The sequence below is a fragment of the Ambystoma mexicanum genome, chromosome 4q (assembly GCF_040938575.1).
Source record: "Ambystoma mexicanum isolate Mex_15411 chromosome 4q, UKY_AmexF1_1, whole genome shotgun sequence".
Classification (NCBI taxonomy): Eukaryota; Metazoa; Chordata; class Amphibia; order Caudata; family Ambystomatidae; genus Ambystoma; species Ambystoma mexicanum.
Genome location: NC_090928.1, coordinates 927,729,499 through 927,748,373, shown reverse-complemented (window position 1 = coordinate 927,748,373; position 18,875 = coordinate 927,729,499). Strand labels below are relative to the sequence as shown.

The 18,875-nt window shown below is 45.2% G+C and overlaps 1 protein-coding gene across 5 annotated transcripts in view; it reads left to right on the top strand.

Annotated features, from left to right (window-relative positions):
• EML4 (EMAP like 4) overlaps positions 1-18,875 on the top strand; it is a 1,387,551-nt gene that overhangs the window by 885,588 nt on the left and 483,088 nt on the right. The window lies entirely within an intron of this gene.

The window sequence follows — 18,875 nt, the reverse complement described above, 5'->3', positions numbered from 1 at the left end:
CTCGCGTTGCAACTGTACTTTTCCTCCGCTTTGTTGCCAGCGCTCCCAGTGATTTCCCTCGGCTCCGCTGAGCCCTCCTTTCCTTCGCCGCCTCCTGGAGCTCTTCCGGGTACTGTTTTCTGTGTCCCCTTTCTTCTCTCTGGTTCGCTCTTCTGGGCTTTCTCCTCTCGGATTATTCTCTGCTTACTCTGTTCCTCGTTTCCTCTGGGACGTTTCCCCATTTCTCCTTCCCTTACCCGTTACGGATCCTCTCTCAAGACTCCTGCAGTTACTACTCCGTGTTTGCATTGAGAAATTATCCTCTATTCGCTTACCTTCACATCGGAAAGAACCGAGCACTCTTCCGGCGAAACTGCTCAGGGTTTTTTGGCCTTGGAGGCTTGTTCCTCTTTGGCGGCTGCAGACCGGTGTCCCTGGTGACCGGGGGTTATCCGGAAACCAAGGTGGCGTCGTTCCGCGGTCGGCCGTATTTACAAAAAGAGAAATCTACTTTCCGGGAAAGAAAGAAGGCGGGAACTCACCAGCCTGATTCTTCAGGTGAGGAGGTTGGATTGGGGTCTGATTCAGAGGTTGAGATACAAGGCCCGGACAGCCTTGACAGGTGAGCTGAGACCCCATTTTCTTCGTGTCCCCCTTCCACCTCCTTGGAGCCTCTGTCTTGCAGATGTTTTTTTCTTCTTCTCCCCTTTTTTGTTTTTCATGCTCCTACGCTTGTCTTTCTCCTGCTCGTCTGCTCGCTCTTCCTTGTGTCTTTCTTCCACCCCATAATCCTCCCCCAACCCCTATTGGCTACCAAACTGCTAACTAGTACAGCCCACATGGCAGCCCCACTGCCCGTCATAGCCCCCTCGGCTAAGGACCCCAAGGCAAAGGACAGATCCATAAGAAGCAACTCAAGATCATGTCTGCAGGGGAATCGGGAAGCTGCCAGCGACTAACAAGGTAAGAATGGTGAGGTCGGGTGGGGGGGGCGCAATCACTGCACCCCATTAAATTGAACCATCTCTCTTATTTCTCATTTCAATGGTAGCCACATTGAAATGGTAGTCCTATCTCACACTTAAGCCATTGTTAGGTAGCCAGACTGGATAACTAAGTATCCTACCTATCTCATTACCCAGTTTCCTACCCCCCAGGCACGCATCCTACATATGCCCATTAGCCATACTCGGCATTCACCTCACCTCCATGAGGTAGCTATATTGTAACCAGCCAGATCCAGTTAGAATTGTGCAGATTAGCATGCGTTACGTCTAGACAAAATTGTGTAGATTAGCATGTGTCACATCTAGACAAATTTGTGCAGATTAGCATGCGTCGCATCTAGACACATACCTCGCCAACCCTAGGGCGAGGGAACAGGCCTGCATCAGCCAAGTACACAGAGGAAAACGTACACTCCTCAACATGCCTGCCAACTGGCCGGATAAACTACAATACCAAACACACAGGATAATCATAAATATTGAGCACAGAAACGCAAAGAAAACCTACTAACCCAAATCTACAATCTCAACTTTCTTTATACACTTCTCAAACAGAAACTCACACAACCACCTTTCTGCACAGCAATCTGCACGTACTTCATCACATTGCAACAACTGACTAACACATAACCTAGCACAAGAACACATGGGAATTTGGACTGACCCAAAAACCGCACTTAAGGTCAGTGACCTTAACATTTATCATTTCATCCAATGCTATTCTATCTCTCCTGCGGGTCAATGTACATATTTGTTTTATTAAGGGTATTGTGTGACAATAGTTGCCTGGTATTTTTACCTGCTTAGTGTGAAAGTAAAGGCCTAATAATAAATCATTTTATTTTTATACTTATCAATGATAAGGTGAGCTTACACTTTTAGTGCGCCACATATAATATCATGTCGTGGACAGAAATGAGGATTCTCATAAAAAACGAACATTCTTGAGAAGTATTTGAGATTGCTTTATTTGAACATTTCTGTATCCTTTAGTGGATGACGCGTGTTTCGGCAAAATTGACTTGCCGTTCTCAAATCCAGACCTTGTTCATTTTCGTGAATGAAAGCAGAATGCAGGCTAATGTTGAGTCATGGGCTCAATCCTGCCTCATACGGATGTGTCTGCAGCTTGCCGAGTGGTCTCTGCCGACTGGTTGACTTTAAAATGCGCAATTTGCCAAAAACATACAAGAAATGTGAACCCACAGATTACGATTTGGCCACATTTGTATTGGGTCGCAATCCTGTTTCTTGTCCGGTCTTCAACCCTGACAGGGGATTCATGCACAATACTATAAAATAAATGTAAGTAGTGATTAAGCTAGTTAGCTCCGACTCATTCAGGTGCAAAGATACACAATTTGTTCATAGAAGAAAAAAGGTGCTAGGTTGAGAGAAAGGGGAGGATATCAGTAAGGTTGTTTCACAGAGTGAGGAGCAGAGGCATACTGATGGTGTAAGAAAAGTTGCAAGACAGAGGTTTTTGGCAGTGTGTCTGCTCCACTGCTCAACTAAAGAACTGGGCATTGGGTGATTCAAGATTGGAGGACAGTGGCGAGTAAACTGGTAAGGAAATGTGTGCTTAACTTGTGTAAAAAATGTACTTTAGAGAAATGTCTACAGCAAGCCAAGCTTTGTCAGGCCTCAGGGGGACCCATCTCAATTTGATGTTTGGGGCCCCCCTTACCTGCAGTTCTGGAATACAGTCCGAGGAACTCATAGGGTGCTAAAATAATAATGGATTCAAAGGATTGCTGCTGGTAGCTGAAACACGTCCACTAAAAAGCTAGTAGTTGCTCTTTCTCAGAAAGGTGCACATGCCGACTGTGGTAGGTCAGGAGTTGACAGTCCAGACCGTTATTAAAATAATATAGGAATAATGCCTTGCTATCCCTAGTCTATGGGTTTCCCTACCTAACCAAACTAAGATGCTTTTTGTCTGTTGTGAAGTCCAAAAGTAAACCGTCTGTCCTCCGACCAACTCTAAGCTACTATGTCCCTACCACTAATAGAAAACAACAAAACACCAGAAGAAATGACTCCCTTCTCTTTGATAAGCTTCTTCAGCTTTAGTATGCAATCTTGAGATATTGCTTGGCCATCTCGTGAAGTAATTGGTTTAGTTCTTGCAGAGGACGTTTCCCAGTCCTGGTTTCCCCTCCCCTCCTTGTTTCCTAGGCAGATCTGTTGTTCCCTTTTGTTCTTAGCTTTGGAAATCCTGGAAAAAGATCTCTCTACAGTGTCTCTAAAAGTTTTTCACTTCCTGGTTCCACGATGGAGACTGATTAATTCTTTGTATGGTTTCTATTCTCTGTTGCTACATTTCTTCAACTCTTTGTGCATAAGACACTTGATAACATATTCCCCCCTCCTTGCTATTTTTATTGTAGAACCAATAGTAATTCTCTTGTCCAGTTCATATCTCATTGAGACGAGTAGAATGGATTTCACAATGTTTTTTCTTTTCTAACCACTCACTGGCACAAGTCCGCGGAATCCCGGCATATGTGCAGCTCTCCTTAACTTTCTGCCACTTACTGGGATGAGTAGGCGGAGACCTGAGTGTTTGCCACCCTTCTTAACTTCGGGCCACTCACTGCGACGAGTAGGCTGACAGTGTTCTTTATTGCTGTGTTCCCTCCTGGGTCTTCCACCAGCCCCATTACCTTGCTTTTCGTGGGTTAGCATCACTGGGCCTATTTGCAGGAGCTTGGTTTCTTGTTCCATCTGTACTTTGGAATCTTCTCTACGGCTTCAAGGCTTCAACGGTCTCTGCATAGTTGTCAGACTCACCAGCGCACCCCTCCAGGGTTACACCATCGCTCTTGACGGATTTTCCTTCTTGGGTTTTTCTTCCCCTCTGCTTGTTGGCCTTGGACTTCCTCAAGGCTTCTAGCCGACAACACCCTCTGCCTTCCTCCCGATTGAGGATCTCATGGGCTCCTGTTAGTCATGACTTGACTGACTTGAAGCTCCCAGGCTTAGTCTTTCTCTCCCTAAGAGAAGTCCTTCTTTACTTTTTAGTTCCTGCTATTAAGTGGCGCTGAAAGCACTACCTTTAAGCCAAAACGATTGTCGTTAAAGTAAGAGCTTTAACAGAAGAGCTTGAAATAGGTCCTTTTGCCTCAACCTATGTCCATTTGGACCCCACAAGGTCCATCACTGAGTCCAGAGTATGTGTCTATTGAGAAAATGAGACTTGAATTGGGATTTAAAAGGTTGCATGCTCAAGCTGAAGCCAAACATCAGGACATCAAGCGCAGGGAATTGGAAATGCAACATGCTCTTGAAATTAAAAGATTGTCTCGAAAATGTTACCCTCCCAAAGTCCTCTAGGTCTTCCAGTCCCAAGAGGCATTGTCTGCCTAAAGAAGCAGTTAGTATGTATGATGTGAAACTTGATATTTTTGATTGGTTGGGTGCCTTTGAATACAATCATGGGATTCAGGGTCTCACAGGGAATCAGTTGATTACTTGGCTTTTGTCTAGGCTTCCTGGGTTGCAACTGATGCTGTAATGGAGGTGGGTGAACTTGAAAGACAGGAGTATGAGAATGTGAAGCTGGCTTTGATAGCCAGATTTGGGAAAACTCCTCACCAGTACCTTAAGAGGTTTAGGACCCTCAAAAAGATTGATGGTACTCCTTGGGCTACCTGGGTGTGTGAATGTTTGAAAAACTTGGATGGGTTAAGGGTTACAGAGTGAACTCCTTTGAAGGAATGAGAAATCTAATTTTGTTAGAATCTATTTTTGATGCCTGCTCTCCTGAGCTGTGACAGCACTTGGCTGATTCAAATGAGATTGATCCCAAGAAGTTAGCAAAGGCTGCTGACTTGTGGATTGCCAGCAGGGCCACTCACAAGGATTCTGGGGCCCCTCACAAAAAGGATTAGGGATAAGCAGGATAAGAAAGATGGAAAAGAGAATTCAAATTCCAACCACCCAAAAGAGGGCCACAAACAGAAAAAGGGTAAGCCACATGGGAAACCAAATCAGTCTAGTGAAACCTCTGGTGCTAAACCAGAGGGAAGTCAGTAGAAGCCCCCATTTCACCAAACATTTGGTAAATGTTATGCTTGTGGGTCAACTGACCATGTGAAAGGGCATCCTAAATGCAAGGGTAAACCTTCAAGGGCCCACACTACCTCCTTAGCCTTCATTCCCAGGATGAAGTTCATATGGCTAGTGGTAACTTTCAAGTATCAGCTGAAGACCCCATTGGAGTCTCAGCCAGTGTTTCTTTAGTATCCCTGGGTCTGTGGGAACATTAGAATGCGGATATGTAAAACTCTATTCCAGATAATACCAAAGAATATTACAAGGACAGTGTACTTGTGAATGGCTAGGAGACCCCTGCTATTAGAGACACTGGGGCATCATTACTGTAGTGGATGAAACTTTTTGCAGGCCAAAAGATATTGCTAAGGCACCCAAGGCTCCCACTAAGCTTGCTGGAGGCCCACTCCAGATGATTCCTAAACTACCAGCTCTCATCCAATGCCACAATATGACTGAGGAGTCCTGTCAGTGTACAAAGTGAGCTCTTGGAGTTGTATCAAGCACCCCCAGGCCTCCCAGTAAAAGGAAGCAGGAGCAGACGAGATTGGTCAGAGTGGCAACTTTAGGTGACTCTCAAGAGGAAGTTGCAGAGGAACCTATAACTTCCAGTCCACAGGAAGGACACCCTTCAACTTCTAGGACAAGGAAAGAGACAAAGGGGAAACCCAAGGTCTCAGGAAAGAAGAATGGTGCCACCCCTGTTCAAAGGACAAGGACATCCCCGAGAGGACAGTCCAAGGGCATACCTGTGACCCCTCCACCGGCTGAGTGTGAGGAACAACCAGAGAATGGGGATACAGCTACTGGTGAAACAGAGCTGGAAAAAGCCCTTCCTTATGTTGGAGATCTGGATCCTAAAGACCATCCTGAGCTGCAGACTCTGCTTGCAGAAGTTGGACCCTTTAAGGCAGACTTCAGCAGAGGTCAAAGAGTGTCCTACTCTTGAAGGACTTCGCCAACAGGCAGCTTACAAGCTGGATTGGCAAGAACCAGGGAAGCACAGCCTGTACTGGGAGGATGGCCTCCTTTACAGTGAGCCTATTGAGTCTACACCAGGGGACTACAGAAAACTTGTAGTGGCCCAGGAAGTGAGACCCCAGTTTCTACAGTTGGTCCATGAGATTCCTCTAGCTGATCACTTAAGTTTTAAGAAGAACAAGGAAAGGATTTTTCTGTATTTCTACTGGCCAAAGATGTGGTCTGGGTCTGATATAGATAAATTCTCTAGAGGCTGTCACGCTTGTCAGGCTTTTGGCAAGAGTGGTGCCCCTCCCAGTGGTTGGGGTTCCTTTTGAGAGGGTAGGGATTGACATTGTTGGTCCCCAAGTCCCTCCCACATCTTCAGGAAACCAATTTTATTGGTTGTAGTAGACCATGCTATTAAGTATCCTGAAGCCATACCTATGCAGACTATTACTGCTCAGTCAATGGCTAATGCCCCCAAGGGTAGGTTTTCCTAAAGAGGTTCTCAGGCAGGGGGTCCAATTTTATGTCCCACTACATGTAAGCCATGTGGAAAAACTGTGGAGTAACCTACAAGTTCTCAACAGCTTACCATCTCCAAACCAATGGGTTGGTGAAGAGGTTTAATAGAACTATGAAGAGCATGAAAGGTGTTTTAGGAGAACCCTGTAAAAGAAAGTGGGACCTTCTACTGCCATGCCTTCTCTTTGCTTATGAAGATGTTCCTCAGGAAGGGGTTGGTTTCAGCCCCTTTGCGCTCCTCTGTGGTCAGCCGGTTAGAGGTCCATTGGGACTAATCATGAAAGGGTTAGAGCTTGCGCCTTCCCTCAAGCCAGTGAGAGTCACTGACTGTGTTAGGTCTCCAAAGGAGAATGACACAAATGATGACAGAAGCTGCTGATGACTTGAAAGCAGGTCAGGCTCTAGTTAAACATTGGCATGACCAGAAGGCCAAAGTGGTGGAGTTTACTCGAGACCAGCTAGTTCTAGTTATGGTACCTACAAGGCAGAGGGCCTTACAGGACAAATGGATTGGACCCTTCAAGGTTGTGGGCAGACTTGGAGAGGTCAATTACTTAGTGGACTTGAGCAAGTTCACCAAGTAATTGGGAGGATAGCTCCCAAGGAAAGCTCAGCAGCAACGTGCTTGCCTTGGAAACAAGACAACACAAAGCAAGACAGGTTCGATCCCCTGGTCCGCGCTTAGAAACCTCTGGTTATTAAGCGTGTTATAAATACGCAATTAAGACATATTCCTGTAACAGCGTCTGGATGCCCCCTTGCTGTGTGAGCGCTTTAAAAATGCAAATAAATAAAGTAAATCCCAAGGAGGCCCTTAGGGTCTTTCACACTAACCGCCTAAAGGCATGTGTATCCAGACCAGAACTGGGAGCTTTGGTCTCATCATCTGATCAAGAGGAGGAGGAGAGTGAACCTCTACCTGACCTTCTTAGGGGAAAGCCTTTAGGTGGAAAAATAGGGGTTAATCTCTCTTCTGATCGGACTCTGCAACAACAGGAGGAGTTCAAGGTTCTATTAAATCGGTTTGCCTCCCTGTTTTCACTAACGCCAGGCTTGACCCCTTGGGGCCAGCATGATCTCCTCACTGGTGACTGTCTCCCTGTCAAAAGCAGGGGTTACAGAATATCAGACCATGTAAGAACCCACATAAAGGAAGAGGTCAAGGAGATGCTTGATCGCGAGGTAATAGAGCCATCTAAAGTCCATGGGCTAGTCCAGTTGTGCTAGTGCCAAAAGCATGATCCATGGAGTTGATATTCTTTGTGGACTGTAGAGCTCTTAATGCAGTCACCACGACTGATGCCCATCCCTTACCTACGACAGATGAATTGGTGGACAAACTTGGTTCAGCCAAATTCCTCAGTACATTTGACCTAACATCAGGCTATTGGCAAATAGCTCTGACAGACCATGCCAAGGGGAAAACTGCATTTTCCACTGCAGGAAGCCTCTACCAGTTTAAAGTTATGCCTTTTCGACTCACCTGCTACATTCCAAAGAATGGTAAATCATGTTCTGAATGGCATGGAGCACTTCTGCATGGCATATTTTGATGACATTGCAGTGTTCAGCCCCACTTGGGAAGAGCATCTTGACCACCTAGGATATGTATTGCAGGCCCTTGAGCAGGCCCATCTGACAATAAAGGCTAGCAAGTGTCAAATTGGTCAGATTCAAGTGGTCTACCTTGGATATGAGGTAGGAGTAGGTGAAATAGGTCCAATGCCTAGTAAAGAACAAGCTGTCCCAAGACTGGACCACCCCTACACGACTGTGCCACCAATACTACTCAAACACAAGTGAGAGCCTTTCTAGGTCTCGCAGGTTACTATTGGAACTTCATTGAGAACTATGGGAACATAGCTTCTCCCTTAAATATGATCTTCTCACCCAAATTCCCCAAGAAGGTCAAGTGGAATGAGGAGTGCACTAAGGCATCTGAAGGACTTAAGAAAACCCTTTGTCAAGCTCCTGTATTGAGCGCTTCTAATTATAGCCAATCCTTCATTGTACAGACAAATGCGTCAAATACACGACAAGGTGCAGTTCTGAGTCTGCTGGATGAGAAAGGCAGGAAACACCCCATCTGCTTCATCAGTAGGAAAATGAAGGACCATTCGACGAGGTAGGCAACAATTGAAAGAGAATGTTTTGCAATTGTGTGGTATTTGAAGAAGTTTAGACCATACTTGTAAGGATCTACTTTTGTAATTCAAAAAGACCACCAACCCTTGAGATGGTTAATGCAGAAGAAGGGGGAGAATCCTAAATTGTTCAGATGGTCAATCAGCCTTCAGGGGTTTTATTTTATCATAGAACACAGGTCAGGGTGTAATCACCAAAACGCTGATGGTCTCCAGAAAGTATGGCCGACTGGAGTAAGGAGATTAATCCAGGAGTAGATTAAATCCTCCTGTCCCTTAGTCTGGTGGGGTACGAGTGTTAGGGAGAATTCTCAGAAATGTGCTAATTCCCTTCTACCTTCGAGAATCCCAGCTCTTTTTGCTGGACTTTAGGACTTTTAATTTCTGGCCTGGAGAGAGCGAGACCTTTTTCCCACTCTCATGTATTTGTCTGTGATATGGACTTTCTTTTGACTTTTGATTCTGACAAACTCGATAGGCATCATCTCTACATTGTGACACACAGCACCTTCAGTGCACTGACACAGGGAAGTCTCTTGGATTTCCCAAAGGTTTAAATATGTTCTCCTGGTGAAACTACTGTTTCCAAGAGCAGTGAAGTGAAATTGACTTTACTTACATTTTGTAACTTTCTAGACCCAGCTCACACCATCTTACAATAGGGTGCTGGAGGGGTTACTTAGTATCCCCTTTGTCTAGTTTCTCATGTAACATTTTTAAAGTTACCCTTTCTATAATTGACTGGTGCCATTGGTTTACTTTTTCCTACCATTGTGTGTTTCTAACGCGGGCTGCAATTGCAGCTGCAGTAAAGCACCCATGGGTGCCCATTTTGTCAAAATGGCCCTGGTGTTCTTTTTTTGCCATTTCTTGTTGAAAAGGTCCTCCTTCAGATTTACTCTGGTGGGATTCACTGGTGAGGCCCGCCTCTGACTCCAGCATGTTTGGCAGGGCAGGAAGTGAAGGAGGTGCCCAAAACCCCCTGTGCTTACTCCCCTTGGTTACAGGAATGCACTCAAAGGTGATTGGCCTGCTGGTTGTCCCCTGCTGTGTGACTGACATCTAGGCTGCGAATGAATGGGAGACACTTGCATAAAAGGCAAGGCTTTTTGCTTGGAAGGCAGAGTCGTCCGCTGGATGAAGGGATCCTTGGAAGAGACGCTTGCTGCAATTCCTGGACCATTGGTTTCCCTGGTAAAGCACTGCTGCATTGCTGAAGCTCCCCTTGGGTTGTTGGGACCAATCAACCCCAAAGCGAACTAGTCTGGACATCCCCTCGAAGCTGGGTGTACTTCCATTGCTGCTGCAGGAACCGATTGCCATGGAGAGGAACACCAGATCGAGTGCATTGTTTTTAAGTCGGACCCGAGCTCCAGGAAGATCCTCAGACTCCCATGAGGCAGAACTGACCAAGCCTGAGCCACCTCAACAGAGTGCTGGAACCCAGGTGCAAAGGAAGTCCATAAAGGTATCCGAGAACCGCAGTGGTGCTGTTTGCGAGAGCCGCAAGGAGCTGAAACCACAAAGTGCTGCTGATCTGAAGTTTGTCCATTGCTGCCACCAACCTTCCATTCGTAGTGCAGGAGTCTGCAGACGTCCTCCCTCTTGTCCCCACGACTGAGGCCCAGGAATAATAGGATCTGCAGACCTACACAGGAACAGAAGCCACCTGGAAACAATTTTCATCAAACCAAAGGTACTGCAAAACTTAGGGGTTTCTTACCTCTTGTTGTGTAGCGTTGCTAGTTCTCAGTTGAGACATGTCTTAGTTGCTTTGCAGAGTTGCTTGCAGCTTTGCATCTCACAAGCCTCCCAGCTTGTGACCCTACAGTGATTTTATTTTCTTAAGACTTCGAAAACTTTGTGCAAGACTTTTACTTACCTGCAAGAAGTGCTTCAGTTCACCTAGACTTTTTCTCAACTAACATTGGCTGTCCTGGCTCCCTGAAAGACTTGTCTTACTTCTGACTTTGTGCTTTAACTATTCCCCAGCAAAGGGTTCATTTACTTATGCATTGGAGGGTTCAAAAAGTACATGACTGTTTAAGAATATTTGCTAACCATTGTTTAATTCAGTCTTCTTTTCCGTTTGACACTAATCTCAGTACTGCTCTAAATGTACCAGTGATATTTCAATGTCCACAGTGTCCCAGTTATTTAAGTCACCTCAAGGTGTAGGAAGTGTCAGTGGGTCATCCCAAATGGGTATCTACTGATTTATTGAAACTGAGAGTGTGCAGTTTTGAAGTATATTTTTGTGTTACATACATTTGCTCCCTTCAAAAGAAGGCTTATTGAACTGACTGTTAAATTGATAAATAATTGTTTAATCAAGAAACCTTGAGTGGAAGTGATTATTTGGATACTTAACCACTGTGAATCTCTTTGTGATAACCCTACAGCTCACATTGACCGCTCTTGAGATAAGCCTGGCTGCTCAGTCACTCTACCAACTTGTGTAGTACAAGCTTATACCAAAGGTTGGGTTAACTATTTCCAAGAGGACAAGGCTTGTGCAGTTTCCCACAGGGTACTGCATACAATCTTGCCTAACACTCAGAGGCGTTGCTGGGGGGTGGGGGGCACTAAGGGGGCTACAGCCCCTGGTCTTTTGGTTGTAGCCCCAGATAGAATCTCAGGAGCTACAACCAAAAGGCTAGCTAGCCCCCAGTCTCGACAGTTCCGACATTAGCGTAGCCCCGGGTCTTCTCCAGACCTAGCAACACCACTGCTAACACTCATGCATTAGCATGAGCGTCCTATTCCAGTGATTAAGCCCCTGCTAGGTGCCAAAGCTTGGAGGTAGAAAAAGTGTTCCATCCTGCCAATCTGCTCAGGGCGCTGCTGCTGCTAAGGCCGGCCATGCCTGGAATTCGCTACCTCTTCTGCGCTACCCTCGAGGGTACACTGTTGTCTCTTTCGTTCTCTTTGAAGGAATTGCTCTCCTGGGGCATCTTGCAGGCTGAACAAAAGGAATGGCAGCTGTAACGCTCACCTGATTCTCGCAGAGGCGCCGGTCTTGACTGGGCGACTACCGTATCTTCAAAGGTGATGTGTAGCACCCGGTTGGCTCTTTGGGCTGCACCTCTGTGCACTGTATGCCTGACGTGTAGAGTAAGATGTCTGCAGATAGAAAATAAGGGGTTAATGAACTGGGGTTATTGGGGTGTCCCTATCTCTTTCCTCTTCTCCTCTCCTGTAGACCCCCAAAGGTTAACGCTCTCACCTTAGGTAAGTGAATGCCGAGCTCTCCATCTGCCTCGGGGCAGGGTGCTGTAACCAGTTTCTTCACTGGATAGGTAGCGCAGGCCTCTTGACTTCAGAGGACTGCTGTCTGTCGTTTACTGCACGAACGGTAAGTTTCGAGTCATTCAAATGTCTGTAAAGTCTTTAGTAATGATGTCTCTTGTTTTGCAGGGTTCCGGCGATGGCGGATGACGGGCTGAAGTGAGTTGAAGATGGAGCCCGTGTGATGAATAGAAGCGCCTGGAAGCACGTAAGTAAGCGCTTGTTGCCTGCTTCACGATGCGCTCTAACTGTCTTTTTATTTTGCAGGTACGAGTTCGGAGCGGCTGCAGGGTGCCGGAATACCCACTGGATTAGATGTGGAAAGGAGTAATGGCACGTGAGTATTAAAGTTCCCCAATGTCTTAAACGCACCTTGTTTTGTCTTTCAGATGCGGGATGCAGCGCCGAAGGCCTCCGGAGCGTGCGAAGAGTTGGTAAGCTTTTGTCTTTCAGATGCCCGAATGCAGTGTGAAGACCTCCGGAGCGCACAAAGAGTAGGTAAGCCTTTGCCTTTCAGATGCCGGAATGCTAACCTGTTCTTCCTTGTCTTTATAGGTGTTGCTGAAGACTGGATTCAGGATGGTAAGCCTTTGCCTTTCAGATGCCGGAATGCTAACCTGTTCTTTCTTGTCTTTATAGGTGTTGCTGAAGACTGGATTCAGGATGGTAAGCCTTTTTCCTTAGGCCCAGGACCGGATGCAGAAGACACGATGAGCGTTCTGCTGCAGAGGTTGCAGAATAACGCAAAGCAGGATTCATCCACCGGGTGTGGTTTAAATAGCCTCCTGTAGTGCTTCGGTGTCTCCTTCCACAGCCACGCCTAGGTAAGAAAAGAGTTCCTGCTTTCCAGAAGAGTTCCAGTGTTCTGAATCTAGGGAGTGGCTCCAGCCCCACCCAACAGGAAAAGTAGTTCCAAACAGAAGGGGATCAGAGGCTCAACTGGCAGGCAAGTAAGCAGCATGGTCTGCTGCAGGTAAGTCCACCCAAGCATTATGAGCCCGGCGCTTCCAGCGCTGGGACTGGGCATATTTATGAGCCTGGTGCCACTGGCGCCAGGACTGGGTCCAAAAGGTCCCAATTGGGACTGGTTGGCACTCGGAACCTGGGTTATGGATCTGCTTCCAAGGGAGTTGGGAAAACCCTGACCTTTTGGAAGCAGAGATCATGACAGCAGCCAGGGCCTGGTGAGGTCCAGCACAAGGACTGGTATAATTGGGTTGGTTTGGATGGGCTGCAGGTGAATGCAGGTAGTGGGCACCTGCCATGTTACCCACTGGGTAAGTGAACACAAAAGGGGGTTGTTTGCAAACAAACTGCGCACACAAACAAAAATTAAAAATAAAGCATAGGTGTTTGTTAATTTAATCGAGAGACAGTGCAGCCTGACACGTGTTTCGAGCTGAGAAGCTCTTCTTCTGAGGCTGCATATTGATTGTCAATGAAAATTAAAAGATGTAAATAATATTGATTTATACAATATATCAAGGTACCAAACACAAAAGTCAAGGCACATTAGGTGGTTATTTCAGACCATAGGTGCAGGCCAATCAAAATTACAGATTGTCATCATATTTATAGAACATGAAACGTGTTAGCAGGTTATGCGGATTACAAAAAGGATATTAAATTGCTTCTCATCTCAAAACACGTGTCAGGCTGCACTGTCTCTCGATTAAAATAGCAAACACCTATGCTTTATTTGTATTTGTTTGTGTGTGCAGTGTGATTGCAAACAACCCCCTTTTGTGCATCCTGTGGGATGCTCTGCTTCTTTTATTCCCTGTTGAGTTTTCTTGTTGGGGCAGTTGGAATGAATACGATGGCTCGCTGGTTGACGTTTGCACTTGTGTGCTGGACAATTGATGTTTCTATTTTGAATGTTCCATAGTGCTGTGTACAAATATTATTATTATTCCGCTTTGAGTTTTCTCTCCTTGTGTTTAATGAAGAATCAACTGAGGCGGTGGTGAGAGATCAGTGAACGCCGACTATAGTAATACCTTTCCCGGGGGCAGAAATGCCTATTGCTTCTTCCAGTATTTGCAGCAACTTGTAGAAGAGAACTTGTCGTTCTACGGGAGGGTGGCAAAGCGGTAAGAGTCTCTCCCAACCCAGAGCAGGCTCTTATTTTTTATTTTTTTATTTTTTTTAGAAGCAGCAAAACAGTCTCATGCACTGTTAAGATAGCAAGCCAGTGCATCACGCTTTCTATCGGCAGCAATTAGTTACATGCTAGGCAGACAATATTCATGTTCATCGCAATGAGCACCCACAACTAGACCTGGTGTCAGGCTTTGTGGTAACATAGCCCTACAATCTGTGAAACGTAGAACGGTCCAAAGTACCTCATCTTTGGGTAAGATTCCTGTTGCTGGACCAACCGTGTCTGTTGAGGTTCCAATTAGTGGAGTCCTAACCGGGATGTTAAGTGACTTTTTAGTTTGAGCTATTAGGTGGGGCTGAAAGCGCTACCTTTCAGCCAAAGCTGTTGTCATTTGGAGTACAGATAGGGAAACATGCCACATGAGGAGGAACACACTGTTTTTAGTTGTTTATTTGCTCACCCATTGACTGGGCATGCTAATCCGTATTGCCAGTCCCACCCAGTTCCTACCCAAACACCTCCTCGTGGGAAGTCGTTGAACTTGCTTTAGTCCAGCCTTACCATCAAACTATGTGCTCGTACTGCCTGCCAGTGTTTTTTTTCGAAACGGCCATGTGAGAGTTAATTAATGGCTTGATTTGGAGTTGTAAACCCACTATTGGTGTAATAAAACCAGGACTTCTTCAGCCACTCAATTTATGAGCACTGAATGTCCTTCTATGGAGTCTTGTTACAAACAGTGCCAAACGGCAATATTTTTGGCTAGTGTGGACGCATTGGGAATTTGGCAGGTAACAAAAGGCCAAACTATTGGCATTGCCAATGCTTGTTAGTACAGGGTGCTGGGTCCACCTCAGTAGAGTATCTTAGTCCATCCTCCCTGTTCGTTGAACACTTCATTCTTGGTTCAATCCTCTTCGTTACAGTACTATTGGTCTCAGACCAGGGAGTAATCAGTATTACTTTTTCATCATCATTTTTCTTCTTCATGGTCTTTGCAATATATTGTTCTTCAAGGGGACTCTTGTATCTTGCATTACTATAACACAAAGTGGTTTGGTTTGATGGTGTCCCCATGGTGTCAAAGGGAAGGGTTTTCTGCAGAATGCAAGTCCCTTTCTCTCAGTGAGGTCCTGCTTACCGCCACCCGGAGAGAAGTGACTGAATCCTACAATTCATCACAAGATGAAAATAGATTCAAAGGCAAGGAGGGATGACAATGATGCTAGATGCTGGGTCCAGCAAAGGCAGCCTGTAGCATGCAAAGCACACATTTAATGTCATAAATTAAACACAGGTGTTGGTGTGTAGTAAGACTGTCAACGTGAGGGCAGCTGCTTGGGGGTTCGCCCAGATCAACTGATAGGATTGAAAAGTTCCTGATGCGGTCCCTGGTTATGCTGCACTTGTAAGGCGCGAGGGAGGTTTGAACAGTGTTTGCAAACGTGGACAAGACAAATTAATGGAGGGCACACTTGTTGAAGCTGCTAAAAAGGATACATGGGGCAGCTAGTAGAATGACAAGGGAGAAGTAGAGATTCAGGTTCTTGAAGAAGGAAATGAAAGAACCAAGTGAGCCAATAAGGAAGTCCCTATTTTATGGGTCGAGAAAACCCGTAATCTGTGGTTTCATGGACCACAGATGCATACATGTATCTGTTTAGGAGGGTTATGGGCTGGGGTTGGGCCAGTGTATGCGCGTATGGGGTACAACCAACAAAAGTCGATATAAACGTGGTCGAGGAAACCACATAGAGCTAGGAAATCATGCCTCTTTCCCATCAGACTGCATTTTGCAAACCATAGTTCCTTAAATGACACGTCTCTTTTGCAGCAAATGTGTACGAAAAACACAATTGCTATACTTCATGGATTAATTGCACGCATTATGTTTTGCCTGCAATGATACGGGCATGAACATTGCTGGTAGCAGAAGATTATACGAACTAAATGCCATCCATATTTCAAAAGGAACCTGTGGGCAGAGAGAATTGTGCATTGTGAGAATTTGGGCGTTGTACAAGCAGCATTAGCAGATAATTGCACGGTGCCAATTCTGACAGTTAAATACATCTTAATTCCCTTCTGGCGTTAAGGGAGAAACGTTGCTTGATGTTTGTGCAGCTCAGCTCTTTCAGTTGCTAGAACACCATTTGCCATTGGACACATACAGGTTTGGCAGCTTGCTGCCCCAAGGTGGATTTTACGTGTAAAGATAATGACTTTTCTTGGCATCCTTATTCAACCCCGCCTATGTTTTACACTTCCTTGCCAGGGAGCACATTCAGTTAAGTGGCACATCTGTCAGTCTTCACCGGTAAATGTTTTCACTGCATTCCCATAATCTTTTGCATAGCTGGTCGCTCAATAAGTAGTGGTTTGGAACAAATGTACTGTTTGGCCTGGCATCATCAGAAATGTACAAAATTATTATTTTAGCACATCTAATAGGGTACTAGAATACCCAAGAAAAAAAGAAAACATTTTTGTGCTAAACATTACTCTACACAGAGCGTTTACTTTTAACAAGTAAACCTCGTCTTAGTGCATATCATTTTTTGTAATAAAAAGAGAACATTTGCTTGAGAATCCCGTATTTGTGTGAGATAGATGCGACACTAACTGATATTATCTTTGTTTAACCCCGCACTTGAGAGTTCACCCCATGTTATTCTCTGAGCCACCTTTGCATGGTGGCTTCAGAAATTGGTTCACTTTTGAGCACTCTTTTGTAATCCTATGAAACACTTTTTATTCCCATTCACAAATCCTGAAGCTGTCTGCCCTGTCCAAACTCAAGGCAGTTCTCATTTGTTGTGAGCACATGCATGTCTTTTCATGACCTTCATTAGTAATTTTGCATTGGCCATTTCAGGTGTCAAAGAATGGCAGCTGGAACCGGCAATTCAAAATGGCTAAGAGGCCCGTTCGTACATTTGTTTTAGAAGTGTAAAAAAGAAATATATATGAGCACTTCTTTTTGAAAATGTGTTTCTGTTATTGATTTTCAAAAATTGAGAATAGCATCAACAATATGATCAATTCAACATCCTAGATTAATGTATCAATCAGTGCTTGTAGATTTGAAGTTATCCATAACAGCAAGCATAGCCAGGGCTTAAATGCCCAATTTTCACAACTGATCAAGTGTTTTTCTTAACTGGCCAATCTCAATGAACACCAGCAGACATTTGGCAGAAGGTAGACTTGTGTGCATACAAAATCTGGAAAGAGAAAGAGCCCAAAACAATGTTTATAACAAAACTGGCTGAGCTCTGGATGTCAGCAGCTGAAGTGAAATTGGACTGAACGACACTAAAATCTAAATGTTTAAAATAAATGAGTGACCTACTGATCAGTGGCACATAGTTTGCAACTGTTAAATGCCATAGTTTTGAACTTAGAATCAGCGTTCTAGCTGCATGTGTAAAGATTGCAAGTTTGGGTTGAATGTAGAAAACTGGGAACTAAAGTGACATTTAGCTGAAGCCTGGCTTGAAGAGAGTGAATTCTGCCCGGCAACTACCCCCGACAGGAGTGAAACTTGCTCAGCCACTCTTCCCAGGCCTGGCTGCATTCTGCTGCCCCCACCAAAAGGAGATGACACCTCCCTGATTGAATCAGGGGAGGAGCACCTGGGGACTGCAGGAAACTAAACAAAGCACTGTCCTTGGCCCAGGCAAATGTTAAATTAGGAGGGTCGTAAATGGCTTCCTCTTAGAAGGAAACGGGGAGGGGCACTGAATGTGAGCAAGCTGAGCTTGGGGGAAGTGGATAAATCAGAAATTCCACCATGTGCTTTGGAAAACTACACCCCTTTGGGGCCAGAGCATAATTTTAAAAAGATGGATAATTCATAGTGCGGATTTGTAAAAATTATATAAATAACATCATCATTCTTGTGATTTTTCTGTGCACATTTTAAGAGGTGTTAGGACTCTGGGGTATGTTCTTGGGGATAGTAGCGGAAAAAAGGTTGCTACTCCAAATGTATGCATGTTAAAAATCTGACACTTTATCATCTAAAACACATATCGCTGGTGCACATTTGTGTAAAATCTGGAAAGGTTTAGAGGTCGTTATCTGGATGAAAAGGGGAGAATTCTGTCATAAGTGGACACGACATCTTACAAAGACAGGGATCGGATGGTTTGGTGCTACAGAAAATATGTTAACTGGACATATAATATTAGAAAAATGGTACATAGATAAATATGTATTTGGATCAGAAATAGATATGTGTGCAATTTGACAAGGGGAGGATCCTCTGACCATAAACCTACCTCATGACTCTGACTCGCAACCCAGTTCCCCCAATCAAGGGAGAGAGGAGGAACTGGCCAATGATAAGTTGAGAGGGTTGGGCATAGAAGATGAGCCGACCCTCCCACTTTCTAAACACATAAAAGGAGACTGTGCAGGACAGGTAGGGACATTCACTTCCCACTTCAAGCTGATTTCTTGCGGAGCGTTTTGCCAGAAGACACCAGATCCAGCACTTGGACTTCAAATCCAGACAGAGACCAGAACTTTGAGCTGTTTGATTCTGGCCTAGAACCCTGTGCCAGAAACACCCAGAAAGCAGAGCTGTACCCGGAACCAGAGACCAGACCTTTTTGAAGCACCAAGTGCCAGACCAGCAGAGCAGAGCTGTCCCAGACCGCTGTAACCAGAGAATCGGTACTAAAGACCGTTCGTGGCGAGAGAACCGCAGTCAACCTGACCAGATCTGTGACGAGGCCCATTCCTTCCAAAATATAGTGCGAGTACCCAGCCAGAACTGTAAAAAAACCAATCTTAGTTTAAAAT